The following is a 19,815-nucleotide window of genomic DNA, read 5'->3' as shown; positions in this document are numbered from 1 at the left end:
TGAGAAGCTCCTAGTGCAACGTGGAAGCAAGAGTTATTCTACCTTATTTTATGGTTGGGAAATCCTTCCTCACTACTTGATTTTGGTCATTGAAATTTGAAGAGGAAAGCGTACTTTATTCTAGACCTTCAAATAAATCAGCCCCAATATCCGACATAGCATGTTCTGACCCTTTCTTTCCTGTTTCTATGGCAAAGTTGTCTTTTCTTTTTCTTAATATAATTTAGTATGATAAATTATATGTACTCTTCATGACAGTCTGTGGAATAAGATATTTTCCTGTTGCATTCTATTTGTATTTCCATTAGAACCTGTTTAACTTTTAGTTAGCCAATTCCCCGTTATTTATTTATTTATTTTACCTTCTGTAATTTTTTTTCTGTCCTCGTTTTCTTAAGATAAACACTTTGGTAATTCTCCGGCCGTCCAGTGGTTAGGACTCCACGCTTCCAATGCAGTGGGCCCGGGTCAGATCCCTGTTTGGGGAGCTAAGATCCCGCATGCCGTGTGGTGTGGTCAAAAACAAAACCAAACAACAACAACAACAAACCCAGAACACTTTGGATAATTTTTTTGTTTTTTGTTTGTTTATAACGTGTCCATTTAGACTAAAGAATTTCCCCTGAAGTCAGATTTTGTCCTGCTCCTAAGTTTTGACCCAAAATGGTTTACCTGTTTTTTCTTCTTTATGATTTCCATTTGAATTTCATTTCTGATTTTAAGGAATTTGATTTCAGCGATCTGTGGCAGTGTATTTCACATTTTAAAAAGTACTTAGTGCTTGCCGGCTTCCCTGGTGGTGCAGTGATTGAGAGTCCGCCTGCCGATGCAGGGGACACGGGTTCGTGCCCCGGTCTGGGAAAATCCCACATGCCGCGGAGCGGCTGGGCCCGTGAGCCATGGCCGCTGAGCCTGCGCGTCCGGAGCCTGTGCTCTGCAATGGGAGAAGCCACAACAGTAAGAGGCCCACGTACCGCAAATAAAACCCCAAAAAACCAAAACACTTAGTGCTTGCTTCGGCAGCACATATACTAAAATTGGAACGATACAGAGAAGATTAGCATGGCCCCTGCGCAAGGATGCCACGCAAATTCATGAAGTGTTCCATATTTTTATACAATGGAGAGGATTTGAAAGTGACTTACATTTTGTGCATAGAGCAAAATAACTGCTTTTGTAGATGGTTTCTAAATCCTATATAAAAAGTATAGTCTTGACATAACACGGTGCAATAATTGGTTTAGAAGCCATGAATCAGAATAAAAAAGAAAACTGATTTTTTATGAATCAGAGATTAAAAAGCAGTAAAAAAAAAACTTAATGTTATTAAGAAATGTAAAAAAGTAGTTATATTTAATTTTGTTAAAATGGACAAAGGGGAACTCTAGATTGTAAAATATCTTGAATTTTCTTTGAGAGCTATTACCTGAATACTTTTTCCAAGTATTTTCTGGTATATAATATAAGGTCTCTAAATATGGAATGTGCATTTATTAAGTATAATATGTTAAGTAGTTGAGGGGGAAAAATCAGAAATTTCTCTATGGCAAGATAGTCGATCTAAGTCAGAATTGAAACACACATAATATTCCTCCACATGTCCCCATTTGAATGGGACAGGCCTTCCTTTCCAAATGTGCAATTTACACCCACATTATACATTAACCGGAACTTCTCAAGGCAGGAGGATATAGTCAAACTTTGAGAAAAATTGTCCCTTTCTTCAGATGCCAGCATTGTAATTTTTTTTTTTTTCAGCCTCTCCTGTTGCGGAGCACAGGCTCCGGACGCGCAGGCTCAGCGGCCATGGCTCACGGGCCCAGCCGCTCCGCGGCATGTGGGATCTTCCCGGACCGGGGAACGAACCCGTGTACCCTGCATCCGCAGGCGGACTCTCAACCACTGTGCCACCAGGGCAGCCCCAGCATTGTAATTTTTAAGATTAATATTTCTTTTTCATCCTGTACATGGGATGTTATTGACCTAAAAGTTCACTCTGTCCGTGCATACCTAACCAAAATATCTCTGATGACATTCAGGTATAATGTTAACCTGTCCATATGATACATAATTCATTGTCTTGAAAAGTATAAAACTGCACCTCTAACTCCTGACCAGAGGAACGTTCTCAGAGCTTCTGAGAGTCTGTCTCCTGGCTTATCATCCTCAGTTTGGTTCGAATAAAGTACTCTTTTTTTCTTCCTAGCTTGATTGTTAATTGAATTTTCATGGATATAGTGGAGAAACTTAAAAAAAATTTTATCACCTTATTTTTAAAAAATTATTTTATTGAAGTATAGTGATTTACAATGTGTTAGTTTCTGGTATAGAGCAAAGTGATTCAGTTTGTATATATTCTTTTCCATATTCTTTTCCATTATGATTTATTATGGGATATTGAATATAGTTCCCTTTAGTATATAGTAGGGCCTTGTTGTTTATTCGTTCTTTATATAATAGTTTGCATTTGTTAATCCCAAACTCCCAATCCATCCCTCCCCCACCCTACCTCCCCCTTGGCCACCACAAATCTGTTCTCTATTTCTGTGAGTCTGTTTCTGTTTCATAGATAAGTTCATTTATGTCATATTTTAGATTCCACATAGAAGTGATATCATATGGTATTTATCTTTCTCTTTCTGACCTTACTTCACTTAGTATGATCATCTCTAGGCTCATCCATGTTGCTGCAAATGGCATTATTTTATTCTTTTTGGCTGAATAGTATTCCATTTTATATATATAATATATATAATATTAATAATTATATAATTATTATATAATATAATTGTATAATTATATATTATAATAATTATACAATTAATAATTATATAATATATAAATATATAATATATAATATATATATAATATATAATTTTGGCTGAATAGTATTCCATTATATATATATATATATCACGTCTTCTTTATCCTTTCATCAGTTGACAGACATTTAGGCTGTGTCCAAGTCTTGGTTATTGTAAATTGTATCAGCTTATTTTTCATTAATTGGTACTCTGTTCCTAGTAGAAGAATATGTACATGTACTTTGAATAAAAGGTAGTAGTTGAGATGGTGGGCAGAGAAGAGGGATGGGACTTGACTGCATCCTGTATGTGTTCCAGGGATGTACAAAATTCAATGGTTTCCTTTTCTACTCTCCACAGAGAAAAAGAATCCTTGGGGTAGTACTGGCAGCAATGGACCCCAGCAAACTTTCAATGGAACAGGGCAAAGCGTTCTTAAAGAAGGTTGGGATTCCACAAAGAGATGTAAGTGTGGGAGATGTTAGGTTGGGCAAATGAGATGTAGAGGGATGAGGTGGCCTCCTGGTCTGGTATCAGTGCTCAGGCAGGTTCTCCTGTGCCCAGGGGTGAAATTCAGTGGTTAACAACATGGGTGCACAAAGCAAAGGGTGGTTGGAGATTTAGTTCAACCACACGGCCAATAAGTCAATCAATGAAACTGAAAATTCTGGATACTGATGTTTGTGTGAGCTTCCTGGCTGGTGAACACATTGATGTGCTAGGAGACGGACGTGTCCTGATTCTCTGTGTCAAGGACATGGAAGCTGTGTTTGGAAACCTCCCAGACCTCACCCTATGTGTATCCTTTATTATAAAACTGTAATTATAAGTTCAGCAAAAAAAAAAAAAAGAAAGAAAGAAAGAGAGAGAGAGAGAGAGAAAGAAAGAAAGAAAAACAAAACAAAACAAAAACATGGGTGCATGGGCATTGGCCAATGAAAATGGACATGCAATGATTAGATGGACAGGACATATGCAACAGCTGTGGCACCTCAGTTCCCACCTGGGGATCACCAGCATTCCCTCAACACTCTGATTTCACTCCTTGCCGCCTGCCCCTTGGAGGTCACAAGCAAACTCATTGGGGGATTGGAGGAAAGAACTTTTCCACTCCAATTAGCATTACATTAAAGAACTCAAGAAACTGGGAGTTTTAATCTTCTGTAATCTCAAGTCTTCTTCCTGTGTTCAGAACTCTGGTTGTGTCTTGATTCTCCATCAGATCAACTTGATGACAGAGAAGTGGGTAGTTGATGCTGCTGTGGAGGTTCTGCTACGGTTTCCTCTGTTGCCGGGAGAGGATCCAAGTGCCCGCTGTGTCCCGATTAAGAAATGTCATCCTTCAGTGGTCCAGCCTCACAGAGCTTCCGGAAGACCTGGAGTCCAAGAGGAGAGGTAGGTCAAATGTCAGGCAGTGATGGGGTAGAGCCTGGAGGGTTTCCAACAGGGCACAGGTGTGCGTTGTAGATTTCTGCTGGGATAGAATTTTGACTTGTGTATCCCTCAGCATAACACAGGCTTTTATTTGTGAGTTGCCTGGTGTGAATTTGCACATATATGTGAGCTTGCACAAGCATCCTCAGATTGCTTGTTCCTCTGTGGCTTTGTGCAAGCCTCTGTTGAACACAGGCATATGGTTCAGGGGTCATGTCTGAAATTTCACAGGTGTTCATTAACTTACTATCAAATCTTTGCCAAGCTTTGTTAGAAGAACTGACAGGTTTTCTCAGGAAGAAGCTGTTCTGCGAAAATTGTGAGTTTCCTGAAAATATGTGGGAAAAAAATCCATAGTTGTTGTCTGCCTGTGCATTGGCTTCAATAAATATTGATAGATGCTTAAATGTTGGAGGGAGGGCCTGTCTAAAAACCCAAAACACAGGCCCAAGTTTACACTGAAATTCTCAGGGAGAAACATTATGAGAAGCCCTGAGCACAGCCAACTCACCAAAGCCAGGCATTCCAGGTTGCAAATCTAATTTCACTGTTTGTTCATCTAGGGGTCTTATCACAGGCAGTGTCCTGCTCTGGGAGTTAGTAATGATGGAAAAAGGTCACAGATTTCCCAGAATGGGACATCACTTCCTGAGGAGAGACCAACTCATAGTGGGAATGACTTAGTGGTCAGTGAGCCCCCACATTCATTCAGAAGTAGGGGTATGATGGGCTTCTGTCTCTGTGTCTACATACTATTTTTTATTTTTTTCTTGTGTCTAGAAAACTGAACAGTCAATTCCCGAGGAAGAATGACCAGAAGCCCAAGGACATGAGGCAGATAAAAGGTCACAACATTCACAATCCGCCCCAAAGACCCGCTACAGCCCAGAATGTGAAGATGCTACAGAGGGGACCAGTGGGGCAGAAGACTCCCTTCTCAGGAGAGAAGGGTACCAAGGTAATTGGAGGCTTGGATATTTCAAGAACCAGGGTGTCTGCATGGATCCCAGAGAGTGGTTTTTTTTTAATTAACTTAAAAAATTAATTTATGTTATTTTATTAATTTATTTTTTATTTTTGGCTGCGTTGGGTCTTCGTGGCTACACGTGGGCTTTTCTCTAGTTGTGGCGAGCAAGGCTACTCTTTGTTGTGGTGTGTGGTCTTCTCTTGTTGCAGTGCATGGGCTCTAGGCACATGGCTTCAGTAGTTGTGGCATGTGGCTCGCGGGCTTTAGAGTGCAGGCTCAGTAGTTGTGGCACACGGACTTAGCTGCTCCACAGCATGTGGGATATTCCTGGACCGGGGCTTGAACCCGTGTCCCCTATATTGGCAGGCAGATTCTTAACCACTGCGCCACCAGGGAAACCCAGAGAGTGGTTTTTACCATGGAAACGCTTGCGGGATCTTTGTTCCCCGACTAGGGAATCAAGCCCCGCCCATGGCAGTGAAAGTGTCGAGCCCTAACCACGGGTCCACCAGGGAACTTGGAAACGCCTGTGCCTTATGACAGATGTTCTTACTTATCCAAGTCAGGCTGGCCCGGTTTGTAGTATCCTCACCTGGGTGATTGGCCCGTCGGCTCCTCTGAGGAGCTACCTTATTCCCTGTTCAGTGTCTTGACATTGAACAGTGTCCCTGTTCAATGTCAAGCTTGGTGTCTGTCCAGTGCACAAATCTGGCTCATTTTCATCACCTTTAGATACTAAATTCTCTTCTCCTTGATCTCTCTCGAAAATGCTCCATGGGCAGCACCATAGTATCTCGAATGTCCTGGCAGTTCTAATCCATGTCCTGTATCCCAAACCGCTATCCAACTTCAAAAATCTGTCCTTATGCAGGTGACTCTGGAACAACAAAGGGGTTAGGGGCAGCAAACCCTAGTCAGTGGAAAATCCACGTATAAGTTTATAGCCAGCCCTCTGGCCCTTTGTACCTGAAGTTCCCCACCCGAGGATTCAACCAACTCTGGATGGTGTAGTACTTTAGTCCAGGTTTATGAAAAATATCTGAGTGTAAGTGGACCTGCCCAGTTCCAACCCACATCATTGAAGAGTCAACTGTGTTAACCTTTGAAACTTGCCTGCAGGGACTACCCTGGTGGTCCAGTGGTTAAGACTCCGTGCTTCCAACGCAGGGGGTGCAGGTTCGATCCCTGGTCGGCGAACTAACATCCCACATGCCCACAGCATGGCCTAAAAAATAAACGACCATAAAATAAATAAATAAATAAATTTTTAAAAAATAATTTTATTTATTTATTTTTTAGATGTTAGGGGTAGGAGTTTATTAATTAATTAATTTATTTTTGCAGTGTTGGGTCTTCATTTCTGTGCGAGGGCTTTCTCTAGTTGTGGCAAGCGGGGGCCACTCTTCATCACGGTGTGCGGGCCTCTCACTATCGCGGCCTCTCTTGTTGCGGAGCACAAGCTCCAGATGCGCAGGCTCAGCAGTTGTGGCTCACAGGCCCAGTTGCTCCGCGGCATGTGGGATCTTCCCAGACCAGGGCTCGAACCCGTTTCCCCTGCATTGGCAGGCAGATTCTCAACCACTGTGCCACCAGGGAAGCCCCAAATTAATTAATTTTTAAAACAAGAAAGAAACTTGCCTGTGGTTTCTGTTGACCCCACCCTCCTCCTCCACCCCCAGGTGAAATGCAGGAACTGTGGAGCCTTTGGACACTTGGCCATCAGCAAGTGGTGCCCCATGAAGTCCTGGGGTGGGGCCCTTGCTCCCCAGCCTTTGGGCTCCAATAAGAAGGAGAATCTGACACCCACGAACCCCCAGGACCTCCGGACTCCAGGGTCCGTCAACACGGCTGCCAGAGAGAAGGAACCAGAACTGAGGTGAGGAACCACAGGGTCAGAATGAGTTGGGGGACAGTGGTATCAAGGGAGACGGTCTTGCCCCTCTACTCTTTCTATATAGATCTCTCAGGTGCAGACGGGGAGACTCAAGAGCAGCGTTCGAGAGCTTTGTGCCTTCCAGGACTGCACACTCAGAGCTCAGTCTAGTCCTGAGAATCGTGAAGTGGGAGGGGCCGGAAACTCCCTTGGAATGATGCACATGGCAGGCAGAGAACCACCTGAAAGTATTCAATGATGAAACCACGGTAGGGAAGGAGGTGCTTCCCGGAAGTGAGGGCTGCCTCTGAAGTCAGGGAAGGACTTGCCTTTACAAAGGTCACAGGGTCTCGGATGCCTCCTTCACCCCCAAACAAGGGCTAGGACTGGGTTCCCACCGTCTTCTTGGTTCCCAGTCACTGGTGAGGGCATCCAGACACTTAAGATGAACTGTTCTGCAGGCAAGAGGGGCGGCAGAGAAATCCTCTACCACAGACGTGTCCCGAGAGACGCCAAGAGAAGAGGCAGAGACCCTGGAAGGAACCCGTGGAATCGTGTGCCTTTGTGAGGGTGAGTCCTGCCCCTGCTCCCCTGCTGTTTCTCCCCTCCATCCCCATTGTGCTTCAGTCCTATGGCCCTCATGTGTGCAGGATTATGTTAAACCCAGGCTGGATGCTAGGAGTCCTGTTACTTTTCTCCCTGTATTTCTCATATTCTAATTTTTTCCTGTGTTTTACATATTCCTTTTTTTTTTCTCTATGGGTCAGGTAATCCAAAATTCTGGTCCCATTTTATTTTTGTCCATTTTTTTTATTTGAATTTTTTTCCTATTTAGTGCAAGTAGGCCAGCAAATGCTAGTGGAAGCCTTTCAGCGCATGTGTGAAGTGGTTTTTGTGTGTGTGTGTGTGAACTGTTTTATCAGCTTCCTTCTCTGGCTTCATGTCAAGACAAGGGATCATTTAACAATTGTCCTTTAATTGTCATTTAATCAATTGTCCTCAAAAGGATAGTTGCTGTTGATATTCTCCACACTGCACAGGAAAATGTTTTTACCCTTGACCTCAACAACAGGCAATATGAGGAAAGTTTTCATACCATATCTGATAGGCAAAAAACTCAGATTCGTACTGTAATTTTTTCTCTTGACCACCTCTGAGGTGGGTATCTCTGCAAATGTGTAATGATCATTTGCGTGCCTTTGTGAAATTTAATTTTGCATGTGTTGTCTATTTCTATTGGGTTGTTCCTCTTCCTCCTGATACAGAAAAGAATCCTAGCGTATATTGGTTATTTTCTGCCTATTAGTCTGCCAGTTTCCCTTTGTCCTAAGTTGCTTATGATTTTCCTGTTTTCTATTATGATGTGGTTGAAACTGTCAGCCCTGTATTGCATGCAGTTTGATAATTCTGGCTCCTGAAGTGTCTAAATGAATTTCCTCCCACAGCATCCCACCCGGCCAGTGCCTGTCCAAACGTCCAGGAGGAGATCTGTCCTGGGTCCTGTTCTCACAGGTCAGCCACCAGTCAAGAACCTTAATAGGAGGTGATTCTGCCCTACACAGTCTCTCAAGAAAGCCCCCGGGCTTCCCTGGTGGCGCAGTGGCTGAGAATCCGCCTGCCGATGCAGGGGACATGGGTTCGTGCCCCGGTCCGGGAGGATCCCACATGCTGCGGTGAGAGGCCCATGTACCGCAAAAAAAAAAAAAAAAGAAAGCCCCTGAACTGAGTGCTTGTGGACCCAAGACATGAGGTGGATTCCAGTGCCTTGCTCCAAGTTCTAAAGAGCTTCTGCCGGGATGCATCTTTCGTGGACAAGTTGACAGCCAGCAGGCCTGATGGTGTCTCCTGTGACGTTCTGCAGTCTAACAGGAAAACACTCGCCCTGGGTTGTGTCTGTGACCTCCAGGCACAGGTCAACTGTCCTGATGGGGATTCGAAGCCCAGCCCACAACCTTCCACACAACAGTGTGGCCAGAACTGTGAATGTAGCATCAAGGCATGATTTGAGAGGTCATCTCAGATCCCCTCCAGACTTGCCAGAATTCTCCACAAAAGAGCAAGACTCAGCCTATCCTACAGCTCCCAGCCCACTTCTCAGTGACCTGGTCTGGGGCTGACAAGCTCTTCAGCTTCCCCTCGTACACCTGGACTTGGATCCTAGCAAGCAACCCCACGTGACCAGGAAGACACCAGCCCTGATGCCCAGCTTTTTTTTTTTTTTCTGGCCGTGCAGTATGGCCTGTGGGATCTTAGTTCCCCAACCAGGGATCAAACCTGCACCCCCTGAAGTGGAGGCACAGAGTCTTATGGACCGCCAGGGAAGTCCCCTGATGTCCACCTTTGACCTGCAGACTCTATCCGACTCACGTTGCCTGAGCCCAGTCGAGATTTGCAGTGTCCCCAACACCCACCATGAATGTTTCAGGCCAGCTGGACAGAACTGTCTTTATGAGACTGGATAAGCAATGGCCGAGCTCTGAATCTCAAGTGCTCTCATCTTCCTCAAGAAGTCTACACTTGTTCGTCGGAGCCCTCACGTCATAGAGGAGTCTGAGGGACAGGTTCTTCAGTCCTAATAAGTGTCCTGGTCTCTTCCTCCCATTGACTGTGTGACCGTCCCCCTCCCCACCGCCATGGAAGGAGGCCCAACCTCAAGTCTCATGTGATTGGACGAGACTGAAAGACTGAGGATGGGAAAGATGTAGGAGCACCTGTGTCTGGTGAAGCAGCACTTCCCCACGTGGTACCGGTGCAACTTCTGGAACTCCAAATACGACTAGGGACTAAGGGACAAACACTGCCTTTAAATTTTGTAAATTCATGTTGTATTTAAAATGGAGCTTGTGAAGTTGTCATATGTAGTCCTTTGTCAGTTACGTGTATAAGAAACGGAGTCAATACAAGGAAACCGTGTTACACTGTAATGTCAGTAGAGTGCTATGAAATTCATCTGTGTGGGTGAATAAATGAAATTTGGGTAACTGGACAAAAGGCCTTTTTATGATTTTGGAAAAGGTCAGCACTTTTTAAACAATGTTTCCTGTGTGTAGAATTTTTGACGCTGGGGAAGAGTTTCAGTAGAAATTCTCTTCACCTTGGTTAATGGGAACTATTTTCTTAATCTGGACAGTTTGTTATCAAAAACCATTGCAATGTTATGTTTGATCGATTTCTTTCAATATTAATAGACTTCTCTGAAATAGAACATATATTGCAGGTGTGTTGATTTTTCCTTATCACCTCAGGTCAATTTTCTTTATTTTTTTCATCAAATTTTACTGACCTGAGTAAAGAGGACCTTGGTACCTACAGTGAAATCCAGGGCCCTGTAGCTTGTAAGGAATACAAGTTCTCAGGCATAAGCCAGCCCTCTTGAACCAGTATCTTGGTGCTGAGTGACAATTCCAGGTGTTTCATATTTAGGTTGAAGTGTGACAAGCATAATTATGTAGGTTGATAAGCACGAAAATAAGCTGTATCTGAATTTGCACATCAGAATCACATGGTGAGTTTTAAAAAGTATAATGACTTGTGCCTGCCCCCAGAGATATTTATTTATTGGGTTTGGTTTGAGACATGGTATGAGACAATTAAAAATATGTATATTCAGATTGCCAACAAACACATGAAAGGACTCTCAACATCACTAATCATTAGAGAAATGCAAATCAAAACTACAATGACGGGGGCTTCCCTGGTGGCACAGTGGTTGAGAGTCCGCCTGCCGATGCAGGGGACACGGGTTCGTGCCCTGGTCTGGGAGGATCCCACATGCCGCGGAGCGGCTGGGCCCGTGAGCCATGGCCACTGAGCCTGCGCGTCCGGAGCCTGTGCTCCGCAACGGGAGAGGCCACCCAGTAAGAGGCCCGCGTAATGCAAAAAAAAAAAAAAAAAAACAAAAACTACAATGAGGTACCACCTCACACCAGTTAGAATGGCCATCATCAAAAAAATCTACAAACAATAAATGCTGGAGAGAGTGTGGAGAAAAGGGAACCCTCTTGCACTGCTGGTGGGCATGGAAATTGACACAGCCACATGGAGAACAGTAGGGAGGTTCCTTAAAAAAACTAAAAATAGAACTACCATATGACCCAGCAATCCCACTACTGGGCATATGCCCTGAGAAAACCATAATTCAAAAAGAGTCATGTACCACAGTGTTCATTACCGCTCTATTTACAATAGCCAGGACATGGAAGCAACCTAAGTGTCCATCGACAGATGAATGGATAAAGATGTGGCACATATATACAATGGAATATACTCAGCCATAAAAAGAAATGAAACAGTTATTTGTAGTGAGGTGGATGGCCCTAGAGTCTGTCATACAGAGTGAAGTAAGTCAGAAAGAGAAAAACAAATACCGTATGCTAACACATATACATGGAATCTAAAAAAAAGAAAAAAAAGGTTTTCAAGAACCTAGGGACAGGACGGGAATAAAGACGCAGACATAGAGAATGGACTTGAGGACAAGGGGAAGGGGAAGGGGCAGCTGGGACGAAGCGAGAGAGTGGCATGGACATATATGCACTACCAAATGTAAAATAGCTAGTGGGAAGCAGCCGCATAGCACAGGGAGATCAGATTTGGGCTTTGTGACCACCTAGAGGGGTGGAATAGGGAGGGTGGGAGGGAGACGCAAGAGGGAGGAGATATGGGGACATATCGCCACCAGGGAAGTCCTGGGTTTTTCTTTATTTAAGTGGACATAAGGATTGTGAAACACTCTGCACTTATGTATAACCTGCATCCTCTCTGGAAGGAGAGGGCAAAGATAATGCCCCACTAACCCATCCTCTCCCGTTTTCAATATATATATATATCACACTAGTGCTGTTTCTTCAACGTTGAGTACCCAGGTTGCTGCAAAGAGGATTCCTTGGAAGCAGAAATAACACCCCTAAGACACCCACTAAGCACTGCAGAATAACAATATGATATTGATGTCAGCTTCAGAGTCTCAGTGAGTCTTCTGAGCTCCCCTGCTTCCAGCCCAGCTTAGCAAGCTGGAGAAAAGTGACAGCAGTTGGAATCAAGAGCCCTACAATCACCAGTGATGCTTTGATAAACAGAAAATTCGGATTCTACAAGAAATTGTCATTGGGTTGGTCCAGGAACCTATGACTTGAATTAATGTCCTGGGTGTTCTTGATGCAGATAATCTAGAGACAAGCACTAAGAAAAACTCATCCTGGGACTTCCCCGGTGGTCCAATGGTTAGGACTCTGTGCTTCCACTGCAGGGGGCATGGGTTCGATCCCTGGTCGAGGAACTAAGATCCCACATCCCACATGCCACACAACATAGCCAAAAAAAAAAAAAAAAAAGAAAGGAAAAACTCATCCTGGAATCTTTAATCAAAGACCCACTTGGTATGCATTTGGTGTTTTTCTGTAGCAAAATTTCCACCATCTGAGGTTATTTACCTCGGTTTTCCAGCTGAGTCAATTTGACAAACCTGGGAGTAAATCAATTTGAAGGCTATTTGTCCCCCTTTTCTATATTTAAAATTTTTTGTTTATACATGTGAATAACTATTAAAATATATACAATTGATATTTGATTTTTTTCCACAGTATGGATAAATACTGTATGTATTTAAGGACACTGTATTAATTTAAGGACATTAGCACATTTATTTATGATAAGGTGACAATGTTTTTGAACCAGGTTCCTTTTGCCCAACACACAGCAAGCCAAAACCCTGAGATGTCAAGGTTTGCAGCAAAGAGAGGGTTTATCCACAAGGTCGCCAAGCGAGGAGACGGGAAAACAAGTCTCAGATCTGCCTCCCGGAAAGGAAAGCGGTTTGAGGTATTTTAGGGGCAAAGAATAAAGAAGCAGGTTGGTCTGAGGCATGGGGGGTGTGGGGAGCTCGGGGAAATGTGATTGGAAAAAGGTGCAGTAATCATCGTTCTGTGCAGGCTTCTGCACGTTCAAAAATGGAGACACAGCACAATCTGGGGGTGGAGTTTTCTTCTCTCAGACACCAAAAGGTCACTGAGTGGACACTTGTGCATGTCCAGTTGCAGGGTCGTGGGTCCTAACCAGACTTAACTGGCTCAGCTCGAAATAGATACAGCTGACTCCACGTTCCTGGAAAATAAGTTGGGCTAACTTATTGTTCAGGCTATACATGCTGCTTGGAGGACACACAGGTCTTTGTAGCAACAATTAAAACGACCTTGATTAGTGAAGGTGGGTTACCGGTGAAATGGATTTAACTAATGATTACCCATGGTTTCAACAACATTCTTCTTGCTGCTAAGGCTTGGTCTGTGTTGGGAGTTGAACTAAGTGTTTTACACACTTTATGTGCTTCCATCTTTCTGAAGCTGTGATTCCCAGTGTAGAGAGAGACAACACACCATGTGTTGGTTTGCAACGTCTGGTGCTTCCTGGGTGAAACCTGAAACGGGCCACTGTACCAGGAGGGGTGAGGAGAGACCGAAGAAAGAAGCTGATGCGTCCAGGTTGGTAGGTGGCAGGTTTAATAAGCAAGGAAACTGACGTACAAGGCTTGTCTTGGGCGGCCACAAGATGAGTAGATCTCCGTACCTGTCTATCAAAATCTTAAAAGTTTGAACAGAACAGGAATAAAGACGCAGACGTACAGAATGGACCTGAGGACACAGGGAGGGGGAAGGGTAAGCTGGGACGAAGTGAGAGAGTGGCACGGACATATCTACACTACCAAATATAAAATAGCTAGTGGGAAGCAGCGGCATAGCACAGGGAAATCAGTGCAGTGCTTTGTGACCACCTAGAGGGGTGGGATAGGGAGGGTGGGAGGGAGACACAAGAGGGAGGGGATATGGGGATATATGTATATATATAGCTGACTCACTTTGTTATACAGCAGAAACTAACACAACACTGTAAAGCAATTATACTCCAATAGAGATGTTAAAAAAAAAAGTGGCAAATCTTGAAAGGGGTCTTTGTCCAGCAAGTCCAAATTCTGGGCTTCTTCAGAGAGAATTTTTGTTAATTTATTTCCTCCTCTTTCTCTTCCTTCTTTTTCTATGAATGGTCCATGCTTTTTCTGTTAAAAAATTTTTTTTATTACTTTGTATGTTTTATTTGTTTGGGTGGAAAACCGTACCTTTGAATATTCTAATGTGCTAACACTGAAAATCAGATTCTCCCCTGTGACGGCTGACTTTATGTGTCAACTTGCTAGGCTATGCTAGACTATGGTGCCTAGCTGAGATATTGTAGTGAGGGTATTTTCCAGATGTGGTTAACATTTAAACCAACCTGCTCCTTTCCAGGCTTTTTGGTCTGTTTTTTTCTTGCCCCTATGGTTGTCCCTTGCCCCATGCTGCTGAAGCTAATACTTACACCTTTAAATGCTTGTAGCAAAAGCTGCCTGGGAAGCTGTCCAAGTCCTGAGAATGCCCTGATTCTAGTGAAGCAAAGGCAAACCCTTCCCCCTGTCCCTCAGGCAGATAGATCAAAACACTAAAGTGCAATTGGTTGTGAGGAGGACAGTGTAACTCCTCCTGGCAAAAGCAATATGCATTAGGAGTGTGTGCTGGCATCCCCATGACTGCCATTCATATGGAATGTTGGTGATAGAAAGCAGGCATTTTGATGCACCCCAGTAGTCTCTCACGGCAAAGCAGTATCTTCTCCCTACATGAAGGCTTCCCCTGGCTGTAATTTTTTTAATTGTTGAAGAGTTCTGCAAAAGTTGACTCTGATAGTTTTCACCAGCTCATCAGTTGCTGTTTTTTTTTTAATTGAAGTACAGTTGATTCATCAATTTTTTAATATTTTATTTATTTATAGTTGTGGCATGCAGGCTCTAGTTCCCTGATCAGGGATTGAACCCTGGCCCCCTGCATTGGGAGTGCTGAGTCTTACTCACTGGACCACCAGGGAAGTTCCCCCATCAGTTGCTTTTGTGGAGAGATGAAGCCTTGGATTTTCATTCAATCCCTCCACCCTTTGTTTTTTCGTTCTTCTGTTTTTTAATAAAGTTACACTGGAACCCAGTTACATCTATTCGTTTACACATTGTTGGTCTGACAAAGGCAAAGTAGTTTACAAAGACTGAAATAGTTATTATTTGGCTGTATACAGAAAAAAATTGCTACTTTTGATGTAGATTTATGTTTTATCGTGTGTGTGTGTGTGTGTGTGTGTGTGTGTGTGTGTGTGTGTGATTATAAAATTTGGGAAATAGAAGAACACCGACAAGTCCATTTTAGGGTCAAATATTAAGCAAGGATGACACGAAATTGGTCTCAACTGGAAGAGTAACCCAGAATTCATTCAGAGCCAGTAGGTCCTGGATTCAAAACAAGGAGAGTATGGAGATGAGGGAGTATGTTGCAATTTGGTTGAAACTACAAAATTTTATTAAATGTTAAAATATTTTCCTTTGTGACATCAACCTTGAAGGTATAGAGTGGTGAAAATTGCAGATTAAAACATTTTTTAAACTCATTAATTTTACTCAATACTCACTCATAAGTGAAAATAACAATGTTCCCCTTGGTGGCTACTGTGGGGACTACAGGAAAAGGGTGTATTCTAAAAAGGACTTGCAGTGTTAGTAATTACACATCTCAGATAGTTTTGGAAAACGACATTAAATTTCTTCCCATTCATTCATTATTTACCCTACCCCAGGAAGTAAATAGTTTGTCCTAAAGGAAATTTTTTGTGAGGACCCCAAATGCGTCTTGATTATGTATCCTCTACTTATATCTTAAAATTCCTAGAGGGAATACCCTGGGGGTCCAGTGGTCAGGACTTGGTGCTTTCCCTGCCATGGCCCGGGTTCAATCCCCTGGTCGTGAAGCTGAGATTCTGCAAGCCAAGCAGTGTGGCCAAAACAAAAAAAAAGCTTCCTAGGGAATTTTTTCTTTATGGTTTTTATTTTTAAAAGCATCAACGATCAAAAATATACACAATCAGTTTACATAGGTCTTGACTTTTAAATCCTGAAAACACACACAAAAAATCTGAAATCCCAAATTATAAATGTGTGCAGTAGAAACACACACCTCACCAAGCTATGTATCAATCCCGGGAATTTTCTCCATCTATTTTCTCTGCCTAATTCTGTTTGTCCCCTTTCATCTGCATGAACAGCTCCATTTATTTCCGTGTCTTGCTCATTTATCACCTTTTCACACAGGCATTCCACAAACAGTTTTTATTTTATTTTATTTATTTATTTTCTACAGCAGGTTTTTATTAGTTATCCATTTTATACATATTAGTGTATATATGTCAATTCCAATCTCCCAGTTTTAAATTAGCACACCCCTCACCCGCTGTAACCTAACAAATGCACTTTCATTGGACTCATCATCATATTGTATTTTTACTTAATTAGTGCTTACTTATCCCAGTTATCTTAGTCCTTTTAGGCTGCTATAATAAAAATACCATAAAAACTAAATATTTATTTCTGATAGTTTTAGAAGATAATAGGTTCTAGATCAAGGCAGCAGCAGATTCGATGTTGGGTGAGGGCCCTCTTCCTGGCTCATAGATGGTCTTCTTCTCCCTCTGTCTTCACAATATGAACTGGGTGAGAAAGCTCTTTGGGGTCTCTTTTATCAGGACACTAATCACATCCATGAGGGCTCCTCCTTCAGGATCCAATCACCTCTCAAAAACTCCAGATCCTGATAACATCAGGCTGAGTGTTAGGATTTCATCATATGAATTTTGGGAGGACACATTCAGTCCATAACACCAATAGAAAAAAGCTACTTGAGGCCAGAGAATAGGTTTTGTTTTCTGCTAGATCACTAATGATTAAAACAGTTCCTGACGGCAAATACTCCACACATATACATTGAAGAAAAGAATAAAAGACTGACTATATTTCGTCAATGCAAAGAGCAAAGTCAGTACAATAAATAAACTCTTATGGCTAAGTAAACATGTAGTTATATCTGAGACACTATAATATTGTGATTTATAATAAAATTATATATTTGGTCTTATTTCCCTTTTCTGGCACAGAGCTCCTAAAACACTTGGAATTTCCTAAGTGGCTACAAAGTTATCATTTGTTATGTTAATGAGGTGACTATTGAAAAGCACCCAAGGATTGGGCTTGGTTGCCAGGGAACCAACCATGTGATTGGTTGGAAGTTTTAGTCCCACCCCTGACCTCCAAGGGGAGTGGGGCTGAGGGTTGACTCAATCACCGATGGTCAATGATTTAATTAATCGTGCCGATGTAACGAAGCCTCCAAAACCCCCTGAAGGACAAGGTTTGAAGAGCTTTGGCGTTGGTGAACATGCATTGGAGAAAGGTTTTCATTCACTGTTTCTAAGTCACTTGATTTTAAATATTTCAAGATTCCCTCTTAAATGCACTCGACTCCCAACACAAAACAATAGTGTGCTTTGTCAGGTAGTTATGGTTTTGTTTGTGAGTGAAAGATTGCCTGGAACATGGTGACAGGAATAAGTAGGTTTATTATTTCATACAATAGGATATCTAGAGGTTGCAGTTCAGGATGTGACAGCTGTCCAAGGAAGTCATCAAGGACCCGGTCTACCTCTTTCTACCCACCCTACTTTTATTATCACACAGCTTTTTTGAAAAAATTATTTTATTCAAGTATAGTTGATTCGCAATGTTGTGATAATTTTTGCTGTACAGCAAAGTGATTCAGTTTTGTATATATTTTATATATGTACCTTTTTCATATTTTTTCCTTATCACAAGATATTGAATATAGTTACCTGTGCTATATAATAGGACCTTGTTGTTGATCCATTCTTTATATAATAGTTTGCATCTGCTAACCCCCATCCATACCTTCACTCCCCCATTCCCCCTGGGCAACAGAAGTCTGTTCTCTATGTCTCAGAGTCTGTTTGGGTTTTGTAGATAAGTTCATTTGGGTCAAATTTTAGATTCCACATATAAGAATTATCACACAGCTCTTATTCGCAATGTGGCAAGACAGCAGCTGTAAAAAAATGAAGAGGGGGTTTCCCTGGTGGCGCCGTGGTTGAGAGTCCACCTGCTGGCAGCAGGGGACACGGGTTCATGCCCCGGTCCGGAAAGATCCCACATGCCGCGGAGCGGCTGGGCCCGTGAGCCATGGCCGCTGAGCCTGCGTGTCCAGAGCCTGTGCTCCGCAACGGGAGAGGCCACAACAGTGAGAGGCCTGCATACCGCAAAAAAAAAAAGAAGAGGAAAGTATGAGGGGTCACCTCCCTACTCTTATAAGATTTGGTCTTATTTACTATGGAAGTAGTAATACCCAGGACACCCAGGGACCTTTTCCATGTTTTATTTGCTAGTTCTGTTAAATGGTGTGATGGTTCATTTATGGGCCAACCTGCCTGCATCACAGGGTGCCCATATATTTGGTTAAGCATTATCCTCCTGGGTGTCTTTGAGGGTGTATCTGGGTGCGATTAACATTTGAATGGGTAGACCTAGTAAAGCAGATTGCCCTCCCCAGTGTTGGTGGGCCTCATTCAATCCCTCCAAATAGAACAAAAATGTTAAGAAGAATTTGCTCTATCTTTTTGGCCAGGATATAGATTTTCTCCTGCCTTCAGACTTGGGCTTAGGTTGCTACTTACACAGTGGGCTCTTCTGGGTCTTCAGATTGCCAACCACAGATCTTGGGATTTCTCAGCCTCCATAATCTCCTGAGCCACTACCTTATAATACACCCCCCTGGCTTCAATATATGAGCACATTATTGAGATACATACTTGCATATTGACTGTGAATGTGGTTTTATGAGTGTGAAAGGGAATGTGTGAGTATGAGTGAGTACATTTAACAGTGAGAGTGTGTAAATGTGAGTGTGTGCTTCTCAATGTGTGGATGAGTGTGATTTTGTTATGGAAAGTGAGAGTGTGTGTTAGTATGTGAGGGTATATTGCTGTGTATTTGCCTGTGTGTTGTAAATACACAAGTGTGTTTTCATTTATGTGCAAATGTGTTTGTATTTGTGTGTGTGTGTGTTTGCACATGTGCAGGAGGGTTGTCCACAGTTGTGGCTCTATTCTGACTTGGATGGGGGAGTATTAAATAGATGATATGGGCCAATTATGTATTTGTTTTTAAGGAAAAAATTAATTGACAATGCATTTTGTTTCTTAATTACAAAAGCAATTAGAGCTGAATACTGAAAATTCAGGAAAAAGTAGGTATAGAAAAATGTGGTAACCATCCAATGTTATTTATTTACTCATTTACTTTTTTTATCATCTTTATTGGAGTATAATTGCTTTACAATGGTATGTTAGTTTCTGCTTTATAACAAAGTGAATCAGCTATACATAAAAATATATCCCCATTCATTTACATTTCAAAATTGAAATATAGTTGATTTATGTTTCAGGTGTACAGCAAAGTGATTCAGGTTCTTTTTCAGATTCTTTTCCATTATAGGTTGGTACAACATATTGAATATCGTTCCCTGTGCTATACAATAGGTCCTTGTTGTTTATCTATTTTATATTTAGTCGTGTGTATCTGTTAATCCCAAATTCCTAATTTATCCCTCCCTCCCCTCTTTCCCCTTTGGTAGCCATAAGTTTGTTTTCTATGTCTGTGAGTCTACTTCTCTTTTGTAAATAAGTTCATTTGTATCACTTTTTTAGATTTCACATATAAGTGATATCATATGATATTTGTCTTTCTCTGGCTTACTTCACTTAGTATGATAATCTCCAGGTCCATCCATGTTGCTGCAAATGGCATTATTTCATTCTTTTTTTCATGG

At 42.3% G+C, this 19,815-nt stretch overlaps 1 non-coding gene across 1 annotated transcript; it reads left to right on the top strand.

Moving 5' to 3' along the window:
* The first annotated feature begins 1,007 nt into the window (after positions 1-1,007).
* Positions 1,008-1,114, top strand: LOC132510540 (U6 spliceosomal RNA). The gene has a single exon (XR_009537344.1). It is a non-coding gene; the product is annotated as a U6 spliceosomal RNA (small nuclear RNA).
* Positions 1,115-19,815: the final 18,701 nt, after the last annotated feature.

This window comes from Lagenorhynchus albirostris, chromosome 19 (genome assembly GCF_949774975.1).
Source record: "Lagenorhynchus albirostris chromosome 19, mLagAlb1.1, whole genome shotgun sequence".
NCBI lineage: Eukaryota > Metazoa > Chordata > Mammalia > Artiodactyla > Delphinidae > Lagenorhynchus > Lagenorhynchus albirostris.
This window is presented reverse-complemented; position numbering and strand designations above follow the sequence as displayed.